Source organism: Procambarus clarkii, chromosome 9 (genome assembly GCF_040958095.1).
Source record: "Procambarus clarkii isolate CNS0578487 chromosome 9, FALCON_Pclarkii_2.0, whole genome shotgun sequence".
Classification (NCBI taxonomy): domain Eukaryota; kingdom Metazoa; phylum Arthropoda; class Malacostraca; order Decapoda; family Cambaridae; genus Procambarus; species Procambarus clarkii.
In genome coordinates this window covers 36,209,555-36,224,868 of record NC_091158.1, presented here as the reverse complement: position 1 = coordinate 36,224,868, position 15,314 = coordinate 36,209,555, and the positions used below count along the sequence as shown (strand labels likewise).

General features: G+C 43.1%; 1 protein-coding gene and 1 pseudogene across 1 annotated transcript in view; one reads left to right on the top strand and one right to left on the bottom strand.

The window, feature by feature from the left end:
- LOC138362735 (serpin B3-like) overlaps positions 1-4,477 on the top strand; it is a 65,229-nt pseudogene extending 60,752 nt beyond the window's left edge.
- The window catches only part of LOC138362736 (serpin B3-like), a 433,705-nt gene that overhangs the window by 83,166 nt on the left and 335,225 nt on the right, over positions 1-15,314 (bottom strand). The window lies entirely within an intron of this gene.

Genomic DNA, 15,314 nt, shown 5'->3' with positions numbered 1-15,314 from the left:
AAGACCCAGGAAATACAAGACCCATCTTATTAACAAGCTGTCCAAAACTGCGGAAAGAATGGCTCTTAATCGAATTGAATGGAAAGCCAATCCACAGCACCAAAATATGTTTGCTTACAGAAAAGGTGTGGGAACCACCATACCTCCCTCCTGGATCAAATCAATGACAAACCGTGAATCCTTATTTGTCAGGATCTACAAAAAGCCTTCAAGCTAATTAATGCTCTAGCTACATTGTGCTGCCTGGTGGATAATGAAATCAAAGGACACGCTCTTGCCTTTGTCAAAGGAAGTTGCTTAACAGAAAAGCTAAAGCCCCTTCCACTTCAACTGTCTCATGGAACAATTCATGAAGCTCAAGTTACCAAAGACCAAACTGTTTAACTATGCAGATGACTTTGAATGGCAAAGGCGCCAAGAACCATGCACAAAAATGCCTAGACATCATCAGGAAGGAAACGGAACGCATAGCAATGAAAATAAACAACAATACAACCCAAGCAATGGTTGTTAAAATGAGAGCTCAAGACATCAAACTCGCAATATAAGAACAAGAGATTGAGTGTGTTACCTCTTTTCAATATCTTGGAGTCATAATAGACATCCAGTTGAAAATCACTAGAGAAATTGAATATCTTCGGCAACGTTCCAAAGCCAGAAACTCAGCTTTCTGCTCCCAGACAAGTCTTAGAGATGGTGCAACTCTGCCAGTACTCAAAATGTACTTCGTTGAAGAAGTTAGGTCACTCACTGACTATGCTACTCCTGCTCTTAGCGAAAACCAATGGGAGAAACTCAAATTGAAGCCCTCAGAACAATGCTGAGTGCACTTATATGGATGCGTAGAAAGAATCTAAGAATGGAAACCAACTTACCAGCCTTAGAAAACAGGATCAAACAAGAAATAGCCACCATAACAACAAAACTTGTTGGAACCATCACCATACTGTCAATCAAAGATAGCATACACAGATCGAATCACAGATATCTTCAATATAGAACAAGTGCATGGAAAGATAATCTGGTTACGATTCAAGAGAAAGTGGACTTGAAACAAACCATTAGAAACAATTGAGAATTTAGACCATATCAACACTTTCGGCAGCCTCCTCCATGGGAAGAATCAAGTTTAAAGATAATCATTGAAAGACTATCAGGTAAAAAATCAGCTTGTGACTCTCAGAGGATCAAAGCAATCATAGAACAACAAATGGAAAGCAACTCAAGACCGACAACCACTGATATCTTCACAGATGGATCAGTTGATCAGGAAAGAGATACTGGTGGGGGCAGCAGTTTCCATTAACTAATATGAAGCTTACTGGAGCATGCAATTAAGAATAACTTACATGATGTCATCATTTATTCAGATTCTAAATCTTCGTTCCAGGCTTTGTTATCCAGCCAGCACAGAGATAATATACAAGTCATCATAGAAATCCTACATATAGGAAACGAAGCACACAATCTATGGGTGTCAGTCACTCTAAATTGAATACCAAGTCACAGTGGTATAAATGGTAATGAAAAGACAGACTCACTAGCAAAAACTGCCACTACTCTACCTGTTGTACAGGTTAATATACCTCCATGTTTTTCACAGATTAGGGACCTGAAAATACAATTGATAACTTATTATAAAACAAAAAAAAAACGGCCAATCTACTCATGAAAAACTCCCCAGACACCTTGTTACTGTGATATTTGGGTCAAAGTTTTAAATCGAGGTGGGGTTGCCTCCTGTTCTCCCGTTTCTTTTCCTCTTCTGTTTTAGCACACTGGTTTTAGTCTTGTTTTAATAACATTACCTTGGTGGCGGATATAGATGCAAAGTGTTCACTAATGCGTCCAATTCTTCAACTACTTTTCTAACTATTATTGTCACTGTGGATTCTGCATCTAATGCAGCTGTTCTTGTTGGTTGAATTTTAAGTTTGATTAACGGGACTTTAGTTGCTTCACATTCAAGTAATTAGTGTAATAATTATTACAGAGACAGATGAATGTCTCTACATCTGTTTTTCATGCGTAGATTCGCCGTTTTTTTTTGGTTTTGGTTTTTGGTCTTTTGTAGCGCTGATCAATTTGTCCCCCAATTCCTTCAGGAATATATATATATATATATGTATATATATATATATATATATATATATATATATATATATATATATATATATATATATATATATCGTAATAGTAGCCAGAACACACTTCTCAGCCTACTATGCAAGGCCCGATTTGCCTAATAAGCCAAGTTTTCATGAATTAATTGTTTTTCGACTACCTAACCTACCTAACCTAACCTAACCTAACTTTTTCGGCTACCTAACTTAACCTAACCTATAAAGATAGATTAGGTTAGGTTAGGTAGGGTTGGTTAGGTTCGGTCATATATCTACGTTAATTTTAACTCCAATAGAAAAAAATTTACCTCATACATAATGAAATGGGTAGCTTTATCATTTCATAAGAAAAAAATTAGAGAAAATACATTAATTCAGGAAAACTTGGCTTATTAGGCAAATCGGGCCATGAATAGTAGGCCAAAAAGTGCGTTCTGGCTACTAGGTACGACATATATATATATATATATATATATATATATATATATATATATATATATATATATATATATATATATATATATATATATATATATATATATGTGTGTGTGTGTGTTTACTAGTTGTGTTTTTACGGGGGTTGAGCATTGCTCTTTCGGCCCGCCTCTCAACTGTCAATCAACTGTTTACTAACTACTTTTTTTTTTTTCCCCCACACCACACACACACACCCCAGGAAGCAGCCCGTGACAGCTGACTAACTCCCAGGTACCTATTTACTGCTAGGTAACAGGGGCATTCAGGGTGAAAGAAACTTTGCCCATTTGTTTCTGCCTCGTGCGGGAATCGAACCCGCGCCACAGAATTACGAATCCTGCACGCTATCCACCAGGCTACGAGGGTGTGTGTGTGTGTGTGTGTGTGTGTGTGTGTGTGTGTGTGTGTGTGTGTGTGTGTGTGTGTGTGTGTGTGTATTTGGGCAGCAGCCGTTCATTTAAGCATATTTGGTTAAATATGGTGGCATTGCTAGCGTTGTTGATCTCATAAGTTTTCTATTCTCCTAACTATTTTATTTCTCTCGGAATTATGAAAAACAGTCAATTTACCGAAATTCATGGTAAAGAAACTGATCATTAATGAATGTATATTTTATACACCGGTTCGTTCCATTCTGGAACATTTTCAGGTAAGAAATACAAGGTGAAAATTTATCCTAAAGACACATGTGAAAGAGGTGAAGTTGTATGAGGTGGTTAAGGTGAAGCAATCACACATAGGTGTTGAAATAGGGACACAATGGGGAAGGATACCAATCAAACACTGGAGAGTAGATGTCAATCAAGCGAGGTAGAAATGCAGATATCTTGTGTTGTGGTGAGGTCTGGATTTTAGCGTAGATAAAGTATCGAAGTTGTTACTCTGTAAATTTAGGGTGTGTCTTTTTTATGAGTATAGCTCCAGTATTTACAGTCTTCCCTGGTCAGTGGTGCGTGCCACCACTGTTGTATTTTCTACAGTCCTGGCAATCCTGTTGTATAAATACATCAGTCCTGGCATCCACCTCTTATAACTTCAATTATGCTAATTCTCAGCTTTGTCTGAAATAACTATTTATTTATTTTACTACTCTTTTTTTTCAACCAGTAATTTAACTCTGAGTAGTTTCGTGTAGAAAATCTTGGAAATATCACATCGGTTGGCCAAAACGTTTTAGAGTCCAAAGAAACGGAAAAGTTCCAATGATGTTAATGACCCTATCATTGCCCTTACAGGCTATTGAGCGTCTGGGGAGTACTGACCTGTTCACTGACGGTGCTGATCTCTCAGTGTATGATCCTTCAAGGAGAGTAAAGGTGGGCAAGACGATCCATAAGGCGGTGGTGGAGGTGAACGAGGAGGGCGCCGAGGCCGCCGCCGCAACAGCTCTGATCGGAGCTATTATCCTATCCTTCGGTCTTCCTCCCGTTCCCCGAGAGTTCACCTGTGACCGACCCTTCATCTTCCTCATCCGTGACAACCATACAAACAACATTCTCTTCTTAGGCGTCTACAGAAAGCCATAAAATACATTCTACCCCTTTTGAAGAATATCAATGTTGCAAATTTCAAAAAAACTTATACAAAGAAAACAATCAGTGCTGCAAATTTCAGAAAACAAATACAAAGAAAAAAAATTACCTCCTGCTTCTAAAGAAAAAACAACAACACTCCGATTACTTCCAAAAAAGTATTATTGTAAATCACTGTAGGAAAAGAAGCGCACATTAAACACTCAACACATAAACTAACAGCAGATGTGGCGGACGTCAGTGTGAGAGGAATTTGGTGCTGATGTGAACACAGAGCTGAGAACAGTGTTCTTCAGTTACTGTGTTTCGCTCGCTTCTTGGTTAATACATTCATTACAAAATCAATTGATTTCTTTTCTTTATTTCTTTGTATTCAATATTTCATGAAATTTCCTGTTATTTATGACACCAAAACCAGAAGTTAGGAATTTAAGGCACACAATTTATGTGAATTTGTTTTGGCCTAATGAACCTTCCTGATGAACAATCATAGTGCCTAAACTTGTAAACACTGTTAACACAGGGAGATATATACCAAGAGGTATACCACGTTTCTAATTGTTTATACACTCAGAGTATACTATAATGTTCAGGACAAAGGTATATATGTTGGCTGGTTAGTAAACATTTCTAGTTGTCTCAATAACCGTCCAGAGGTTGATGATCGGGACAACAAACAAGGCTTAAGTTAGAAACATTTATTGAAGACTGTAAAACTTAATTATTGGTGGTTCTCCTTTTATTAATAGTCATCGGTGGTGTCCAAAATAGGTATAAATGATCAGTGGTTGTAAACACAAGTGTTTAGCTTCATCCTAACATCGATAATGTCAACAAATTATTTCCCAATCATTTGGTAAAGCAAAGTGAGAGAGAGAGAGAGAGAGAGAGAGAGAGAGAGAGAGAGAGAGAGAGAGAGAGAGAGAGAGAGAGAGAGAGAGAGAGAGAGAGAGAGAGAGAGAGAGTGAGAGATAGAGAGCGAGAGAGAGAGAGAGAGAGAGAGAGAGTGAGAGAGAGAGAGAGAGAGAGAGAGAGAGAGAGAGAGAGAGAGAGAGAGAGAGAGAGAGAGAGAGAGAGAGAGAGAGGGAGTGAGAGATAGAGAGCGAGAGAGAGAGAGAGAGAGAGAGAGAGAGAGAGAGAGAGAGAGAGAGAGAGAGAGAGAGAGAGAGAGAGAGAGAGAGAGAGAGAGAGAGAGAGAGAGAGAGAGAGAGAGAGAGAGAGAGAGAGAGAGAGAGAGAGAGAGAGAGAGAGAGAGAGAGAGAGAGAGAGAGAGAGAGAGAGAGAGAGAGAGAGAGAGAGAGAGAGAGAGAGAGAGAGAGAGAGAGAGAGAGAGAGAGAGAGAGAGAGAGAGAGAGAGAGAGAGAGAGAGAGAGAGAGAGAGAGAGAGAGAGAGAGAGAGAGGAGAGAGAGAGAGAGAGAGAGAGAGAGAGAGAGAGAGAGAGAGAGAGAGAGAGAGAGAGAGAGAGAGAGAGAGAGAGAGAGAGAGAGAGAGAGAGAGAGAGAGAGAGAGAGAGAGAGAGAGAGAGAGAGAGAGAGAGAGAGAGAGAGAGAGAGAGAGAGAGAGAGAGAGAGAGAGAGAGACAGAGAGAGAGAGAGAGAGAGACAGAGAGAGAGAGAGAGAGAGAGAGAGAGAGAGAGAGAGAGAGAGAGAGAGAGAGAGAGAGAGAGAGAGAGAGAGAGAGAGAGAGAGAGAGAGAGAGAGAGAGAGAGAGAGAGATATGGTTTGGAGAGTACTCCCCACCATCCCCCACTCCACTGTCTCCTCATCCTCCTAACAATTCCTCACTCCAACATCCCCTCGTTGTCCCCACCATCTCTCACTCCCCTGTCCCCTCGTCCTCCCTAACATTCCTCTCTCTCCCATCCCCTCGTCTTCCCCAACATCCCCCACTCCAATGTCCCCTCGTCCTCCCCACCATTACCCACTCCCTCATCCGATGCATTCGCAAATGATCTGATGTTCCCATAAAAAAACTAGGAACATCAAATGACCTGATGTTCCCATAAAAAAACTGGGAACATCAAATGATCTGATGTTTCCATCAGAAAATTGGGAACATCAAATGATTTAACGTTCCCATCACTGAAATATAAGAAAAACAGTTAAAAAACGAAATGAAAACAATGAAAAAATAAAAAAAATAAACTATACTCACAAAATGAAAGGTATGGTAAACAACACAGCTCAATTCCAACGCAGCATCACACAAAATAATTAAATCAAAATGAAAATAATCGAAATCGAGGAAAATTCAATTTATCAATGCAATCAGAAACATTGTTATGGAATCGTAATATATTTAGTATAGAATATGATGCTCTTACGTGCAACAGATGGCGCTGTTTCTTAATAAGAAGAAGGTTTTTACCTGTTACAGGTGTGGCATCTATACTTATATTTACAAAATGAACGGTATGGTAAACAACTCAGCTCAATTCCAATGCAATGTCACAAAATAATGATATCATAATGAAAATCATTCGACATCTATGAAAATTCTATTTCGAATGGAACGTTGTGTCAAAATTTCCAACCAATTGATGAAGAACTTTTGGAGATTATAACGTGTGTTGCTCTTTCGTCCCACAGATTGCGCAGTTTTTTGTTAAATCATGTTTTTTTTTCCTGTCACAGGCGAGGCATGTATATAGTAGGTATATAAAAACACATGCCTATTCGAATGCAATGTTATGTCAAAATTTCAAAGCAATTGGTAAAGAGGTTTCGAAGATTTCCCTCACATGAAAAAAACAGTTTTTTACGAAAGCATATTTTTTCCCCTGTCACAGACATGACATCTATATAGTATATATATAAAAACCGCTCGGATGCCGATGGAACGTTGTGTGAAAATGTCAAATTCTAAAGGTTAGGAGGGTGAAGAACTGTCGGAGATTAGCGTAATATATATATATATATATATATATATATATATATATATATATATATATATATATATATATATATATATATATATAATATATATATATATATATATATATATATATATATATATATATATATATATATATATATATATAATATATATATATATATATATATATATATATATATATATATATATATATATATATATATATATATATATATATATATATATATATATATATATATATATATATATATATGTCGTACCTAGTAGCCAGAATGCACTTCTCAGCCTACTATGCAAGGCCCGATTTGCCTAATAAGCCAAGTTTTCATGTATTAATGTTTTTTCGACTACCTAACCTACCTAACCTAACCTAACCTAATTTCTTCAGCTACCTAACCTAACCTAACCTATAAAGGTAGGTTAGGTTAGGTTAGGAAGGGTTGGTTAGGTTTGGTCATATATCCACGTTAATTTTAACTCCAATAATAAAAAATTGACATCATACATAATGAAATGGGTAGCTTTATCATTTCATAAGAACAACGTACAGTATGAGACGAGAAATGTTGCACAGAATGTGGAAGAAGTAGAAAAATTAATTTCAGCACTTGATTTGCAACATGTTACACAGGCGGATAGGAAGGCACTGAGAGGAGTTTTGCGAAAATTCCCGAAATTATTTGCGACAGAGGATGACCAGATTGGTCTCCTTGATAAGATTGAGCACACCATTCCAATTGGTGATCATTTGCCTGTGTACACGAGACAGTAGAGGTTGCCAGAACAGGCAAAGAACGTTATCAGGGAGGAGTGCCAGAAAATGTTGAGACAGGGCGTGATAGAGCCTAGTACGTCCCTGTGGCTCTCTCCTGTTGTGCTAGTTCGGAAACCCGACGGTAGTTATCGTTTCTGTGTTGACTACCGGAAGGTGAACGAAATAACTAAGGGTGATGTGTATCCATTGCCCCGAATACAGGAGATAATAGATCAATTTGGTGCTGCTAAGTATTTCTCAACTCTTGACGCGAAATCGGCGTATTGGGTGATTCCGTTGGCAGAACAGGATAGGGAAAAAACAGCATTCTCGGATGGTAGGCACACTTATCAATTCCGTAGGATGCCATTTGGTTTAAAGACAGCGCCTTCGTCGTTTCAGAGGGCCATCAACTTCATCCTTAGTCCGGTCCTGGGTAGGCATTCTTTAGCGTACCTGGAAGATGTTGTGATATATTCCAGGACGTTTGAGGAACACCTACGGGACTTGACTGAGACTTTGACGTTGTTAGATCAGGCAGGTTTCAAGCTTAACGTTCAGAAGTGCACCCTGGCGGCTCAGAAATTCAAATTTCTGGGGTTCCAGGTGTGCCCAGACGGTATCCGACCTGACCCAGATTCTTGCCGCGCCATTGCTGACATGCCTACTCCAAGGACAGCAAAGGATGTCGGAAAATCCGACACTATTTAATATCATACAGATAATAGCTGTGTTGTATAAACAAGTTAACCATAGAAAACGTAACTTGTAGTGGAATTACCGTCTAAAGAAAACGGGATATCATCACCACATACCATTATAAATTCACCAGCTATTCTGCTGGGAATTATTCTTAAATACATTAGTCTTTGGACTTTACCATCATAAAAACATCTTATATAAATTAACTTAATTATCAATATTAAAGTAGAGTAAATGTGACCCTTCTATCACTTTCTGACATGTGGACAATGTAAGCCAGGCGTCAGAGTGAGGAAGGAGGGCAGCCATTGTTGTGTCACCTCCGAGACGTGTGGAGCAAATTCGGCTTCTATCATATCTGGACAATGTCGGCCAGTAACGTCAATAGTATGGAGTGTTAAACAGCCATTGTTTATACTAGACCAGAGGCTCACACGGGAGCAAATTCGGCTCCTGTTAATTTTACTTGGACGTAGTGTTATGGAAGCCAAAGGTGTACCATTTTCAACACGCTGTCAACAAATTCAAGTTAAGTGTTCTTTCCGAAACCCATTATCTATCATTAGTGGCCATTAATGTCATTGGGTAGGGTTAGCCGGTTAGAACGCGAAATCGCCTCAAACTAAAGGTAATTAAGCCAGGTCTTCAATGTTCCATGTACAGTTTTCTCTGAAATACTTGTCATATATAGAACCTGGCTTCACAGCTAGCGCACTTTTGACAGGTCAAGACGAGGATGCAAGATTATGTGCACCAGTTACTGGGTGATAGAAGCTACCTCAAAGAGGATAATTTGGTGTCTACACCCTAGTTATACCTGGTGGACTAACCTGCTGTACTATAAGATAAGGAACCTTTTCAATGTATGTAGTTACTGTAGTTTGATTGGCTGCATATATATTAATTTAATAACCCCCCCTAATGTGTAGAGGATCGATTTGTGAGATTAAGAGATTATTGCAGAAATACAGTCCACTTATCATTATACAAATTGCTATCGAAGTATATAAATTAACGTAAATATATATTCATATAAATTAAATAAATATAAATCTCACAGGTCGGTTCCCACAAAGGACGTGCGTAGGTTTTTGGGGGCGGCCGGATATTTTCGTCGTCATATTGAAGGTTTCGCTGGCATTTCAGCACCCCTGACTGATCTGACAAAGAAAAATGCGAAGTTTGTGTGGAAATCTGAACATGACGAGGCCTATCGCAAACTGAAAGACCAACTAATCACGACACCGGTATTGGCTATCCCTGATTTTGAGAAAGAGTGGGAAGTGCACTCTGACGCCAGCGGTATAGCTATTGGCGGGTGCTTAATTCAGCGAGATGCGGATAATTTACCCCATCCGGTAGCCTATTTCAGTAGAAAGGTCAAAGGACCTGAAGTTCGCTATTCAGCTACGGATCGGGAGGCACTGGCAGTAGTAGAATCAGTTAGGTATTTCGAACCTTGCCTATTTCAGCGGCACTTTGTAATTTACACAGACCATCGAGCATTAACACACATATTTAAAAAGCCAACAAAATGCCCACGAATGTCACGCTGGTCTCACGAACTTTCAGCCCACTCAATCCAGATTTTGTACAAGCCTTGTCCAGCACATGTTGTGCCAGATACGCTAAGTAGAAATATAGCGGCAGTTTAAGTTAATGATAATATTGAAACCATTCCATCAGATAAAATGAGAGAATACCAGATGAGCGAGCCTAGATGGAAAGAACTTATTGAGTATTTAGAAGGAGGAAAATACCCGAAACAGAAAAAGAATTTACCTATTTATGATTTTGAGATGAAACAGGGCGTCCTGTATTATGTTAATAGCCAGAATGATAGGGCAGTATTTCAACTAGTTATTCCGGACGTGTTGCGGTCATCAGCGTTAAAGCTTGCGCATGCTTCTAAAATTGCAGGGCATCCGGGGGTCTTTAAAACCCACTTAAAGGCAAAGTCTCTTTTATTCCCCAGGGTTACTTTCTGAACTATTCAATTTCGTGAAGTCGTGCCCTCGTTGCCAGAGGAGGAAAGGCACCCTTAAGGTACAAGCCCCACTTCAGGAATTTCCTGAAATTCGTGAACCTCTAGATCGTGTGGGGGCCGATTTGATTGATTTACATCACAGTCATTCAGGAAATAGATACGTGTTGGTGCTAGTTGACCATTTGTCTAGGTACACTACACTAGTTGCATTACCTCAGAAGGATTCTCGTACGGTTGCAGATGTGTTCTTGCGTAGGTTCGTTACTGTATTCGGACCTCCTAAAGTTTTAGTCTCTGACCGGGGTCAAGAATTCAATGGGAATATATTTAGAGAAGTGTGTAAGATTTTAGAGACAACTTCGGCTTTTACAACAGCCTACCATCCACAAGCAAACGGTATGACGGAACGGACTAATCGTTCAGTCAAGGATATGCTTGCAATCCTTGCTGAACATGATGCAAACTCTTGGGATGAACACCTACCCTATGTTCAATTAGCCTTGAATACTGCCATCCAACAGTCAATTAACACCCAACCCCTTCATTTGTTTACTGGTAATTCATGCAATTTCCCCTCAGGTCTGCTTAACAGACATAATGTTGCATACGGGGAGGACTATCCTTCAGAGGTCCTTGGTAAAATGAGAAATGCATGGAATATTGCAGCTGAAGCGTCCAAGAAGGCACGGACTCGGTATGCTCATTTTTATGACAAGAAAGTGCGCCCTCTTGAGTTGACGGAAGGAAGCCTCGTATTGAGAGTGAATGAGGCTGCGCCCGCCAATCAGAGCAGGAAACTAGCTCCAAGGTGGCGAGGATCATATAGAGTAATTAAAAGGGCGGGGCCGGTTAATCTTGTTATAAAAGGAGTATTCGAGGACCAGGTGGAAAGGACAATTCATGTAAATAAATTTAAACATTATCATGCTAGAGAGGAATTAGAACTGCCTTCAGCGGGTCTAGTTCCTGACTCAGCAGTGCTGACTCATGGCTTCACCGACGAGTCAGAGGATGAGGATGACCCTCTGTCATCGCTCATCAGTAGTCAGGTGCAGTCTCCTCACCCTATGGTAACGAGATCTCGCGCTATACAGTAAAGTAACTTCCTTGGTTAGTATAATTTAGTATTCATTAGATTTTCCTGTAGAAGCAATGAGATGAACTATTACTATACTTAACTCAGGTAGCAGCTTTTACCGTGCTCTGGGGTTCCACCTCCACCAAACCCAGAGTATATCTATGCTTCCGCTGTGTTGTGTCTGTCTGTTCCCAGGTCTGATTGGTACACCGACCCAGTTGTTCCAGCCACACGTGAACCCTTGTCTGTAAAGACCGAGGGGGGAGGCACGTTACACAAAGCCCTCCCCCCACCAGACCCAGTAACCCATACATCAGTTACTTTGGGGATGAGTGACTGTCCAAGAGTCACCCGGCCGACGCCTCACGTCACTAACGAGGATGTCAGGGCCAGCGAGCTGTCCACATTATAGCAGTCACCGGAGGTGCCATACAACGCCGGGGTAGCTGTCTCGAGATCACCACTACCCACCTGCTGCGTCATCAAGACTGCAGCCATTCCAGCAGTGTTGGAGGAGAGGTCAAGAAATGGAAAGCACGTAGCAGTACTCAAGAGTTTTGCCGGAAGATTAATGATTACGTCATCTGAAGTAACAAGAAAGCGGAAAAAAGGCGGTCACAGGTGGAAGGTACGGTTTCCCTACAGAGTACCGGGACTCGCCAATAGAAGGTCGCAAAATTGCCTCCTTTGGCATAAAGTCGGCGGTACGAGGGTATACACAGTTGGTGTTTACGGCCTAGTAACCTGGTGACATCAAGAAACGCCGGAGATGTCGTGAGCAATGATGGAAGACGAGATTCACCTGTTCTGCAAACAAGCAACCCGCCTCTACGACCTTCTGACACCACTCCTGCTACGAGACACTGTTGGTACATCCAGTCCTGCTCTGCTGTGGTCATCTGCGACGTCAAGTTTAACATCAAGACTGCCGTGTGAACTGTGATTGATATGAAGGCGTGTGGACTGTCGAGAGCAAGATTAATGGCCGAAGTAACAGTATTCTACAGCTGTCACTTGGCACTCCACTCTAATACACTCTGTCGTCATTCAAGAGTACCGAATGGGAGTACAAGAGAACCAGGTATCGATGTCTATGCATGGGAGAAGCAAGATCGACAACGTCATCATCAGCGACTACATTCAACGTCCATCAGCATCGATTTTTTACTCAATATAAACAGTTGGTACAAAAGACAAAGTTGGCTCATACGCACACGCTCACACACATGTGAGCGTGTGCGTATGAGTGTGAGCGTGTGCATGTACTCACCTATTTGTGCTTGCAGGATCGAGCATTGACTCTAGATCCCGCCTTTCCAGCCATCGGTTGTTTACAGCAATGACTCCTGTCCCATTTCCCTATCATACCTAATCTTAAAAGTATGAATAGAGTTTGCTTCCACAACCTGTTCCCCAAGTGCATTTCATTTTTCCACTACTCTCACGCTAAAAGAAAAGTTCCTAACATCTCTGTGACTCATCTGAGTTTCCAGTTTCCACCCACGTCCCCTCGTTCTGTTATTATTCCGTGTGAACATTTCATCTATTTCCACTATGTCAATTCCCCTGAGTATTTTATATGTTCCTATCATATCTCCTCTTTCCCTTCTTTTCTATAGTGTCGTAAGGTTCAGTTCCTTCAGACGCTCATCATATCCCATCCCTCGTAACTCTGGGACAAGCCTCGTCGCAAACCTCTGAACCTTCTCCAGTTTCCTTATGTGTGGGGGTTCTATGATAGCGCGGCATACTCTAAGACTGGTCTCACATAGGCAGTGTAAAGCGCCCTAAAAGCCTTCTCACTTAGGTTTCTGAATGAAATTCTAATTTTCGCCAGTGTAGAGTACGCTGCTGTCGTTATCTATGTGCTGCTATGTGTACTCACCTATTTGTACTCACCTATTTGTGCTTGCAGGGGTTGAGCTTTGGCTCTTTGGTCCCGCCTCTCAACTGTCAATCAACTGGCATCAGCTGGGTGTGGATGCAGCAGCTGGGCAGCTGGGTGTGGAGGCAGCAGCTGGGTGTGGAGGCAGCAGCTGGGTGTGGAGGCAGCAACTAGGTGTGGAGGCAGCAACTGTGTGTGGAGGCAGCAGCTGGGTGTGGAGGCAGCAACTAGGTGTGGAGGCAGCAACTGTGTGTGGAGGCAGCAGCTGGGTGTGGAGGCAGCAACTGTGTGTGGAGGCAGCAGCTGGGTGTGGAGGCAGCAACTAGGTGTGGAGGCAGCAACTGTGTGTGGAGGCAGCAGCTGGGTGTGGAGGCAGCAACTGTGTGTGGAGGCAGCAGCTGGGTGTGGAGGCAGAAACTAGGTGTGGAGGCAGCAGCTGGGTGTGGAGCCAGCAACTGTGTGTGGAGGCAGCAACTGTGTATAGAGGCAGCAGCTGGGTGTGGAGACTTCAGCTGAGTGTGGAGACTTCAGCTGAGTGTGGAGACTTCAGCTGAGTGTGGAGACTTCAGCTGGGTGTGGAGGCAGCAGCTGGGCAGCTGGGTGTGGAGGCAGCAGCTGGGCCGCTGGGTGTGGAGGCAGCAGCTGGGCCGCTGGGTGTGGAGGCAGCAGCTGGGCCGCTGGGTGTGGAGGCAGCAGCTGGGCAGCTGGGTGTGGAGGCAGCAGCTGGGCAGCTGGGTGTGGAGGCAGCAGCTGGGCCGCTGGGTGTGGAGGCAGCAGCTGGGCCGCTGGGTGTGGAGGCAGCAGCTGGGCCGCTGGGTGTGGAGGCAGCAGCTGGGCAGCTGGGTGTGGAGGCAGCAGCTGGGCAGCTGGGTGTGGAGGCAGCAGCTGGGCAGCTGGGTGTGGAGGCAGCAGCTGGGCCGCTGGGTGTGGAGGCAGCAGCTGGGCAGCTGGGTGTGGAGGCAGCAGCTGGGCCGCTGGGTGTGGAGGCAGCAGCTGGGCAGCTGGGTGTGGAGGCAGCAGCTGGGCCGCTGGGTGTGGAGGCAGCAGCTGGGCAGCTGGGTGTGGAGGCAGCAGCTGGGCCGCTGGGTGTGGAGGCAGCAGCTGGGCAGCTGGGTGTGGAGGCAGCAGCTGGGCCGCTGGGTGTGGAGGCAGCAGCTGGGCAGCTGGGTGTGGAGGCAGCAGCTGGGCCGCTGGGTGTGGAGGCAGCAGCTGGGCAGCTGGGTGTGGAGGCAGCAGCTGGGCCGCTGGGTGTGGAGGCAGCAGCTGGGCAGCTGGGTGTGGAGGCAGCAGCTGGGCCGCTGGGTGTGGAGGCAGCAGCTGGGCAGCTGGGTGTGGAGGCAGCAGCTGGGCCGCTGGGTGTGGAGGCAGCAGCTGGGCAGCTGGGTGTGGAGGCAGCAGCTGGGCAGCTGGGTGTGGAGGCAGCAGCTGGGCCGCTGGGTGTGGAGGCAGCAGCTGGGCAGCTGGGTGTGGAGGCAGCAGCTGGGCCGCTGGGTGTGGAGGCAGCAGCTGGGCAGCTGGGTGTGGAGGCATTCCCTGTGTGGGAGTTTTGTCGCTTAAGACCGTCTCCCATTGAATGGTTGCAAGGTCTACATTTATTTTTTCCCAGTCAATCCTCTTATTGTTGAAATTGAATTGATTGAATATTCCTTCTCGCTTGTTGGGTCTTTTAAACCTACTACCGTTATTTATGCTAGTGCACACTTCAATGAGCTTATGGTCTGAGTATGTAGTATCTGAGATTGTGATGTCTCTGATTAGTTCATCATTGTTTGTGAATAACAAGTCTAGTGTTTTTTCGTTCCTAGTTGGTTCTGTAATCTGTTGATTGAGCGAGAATTTGTCACAGAATCTCAAAAGTTCTCTGACCTGTGGTTGGTTA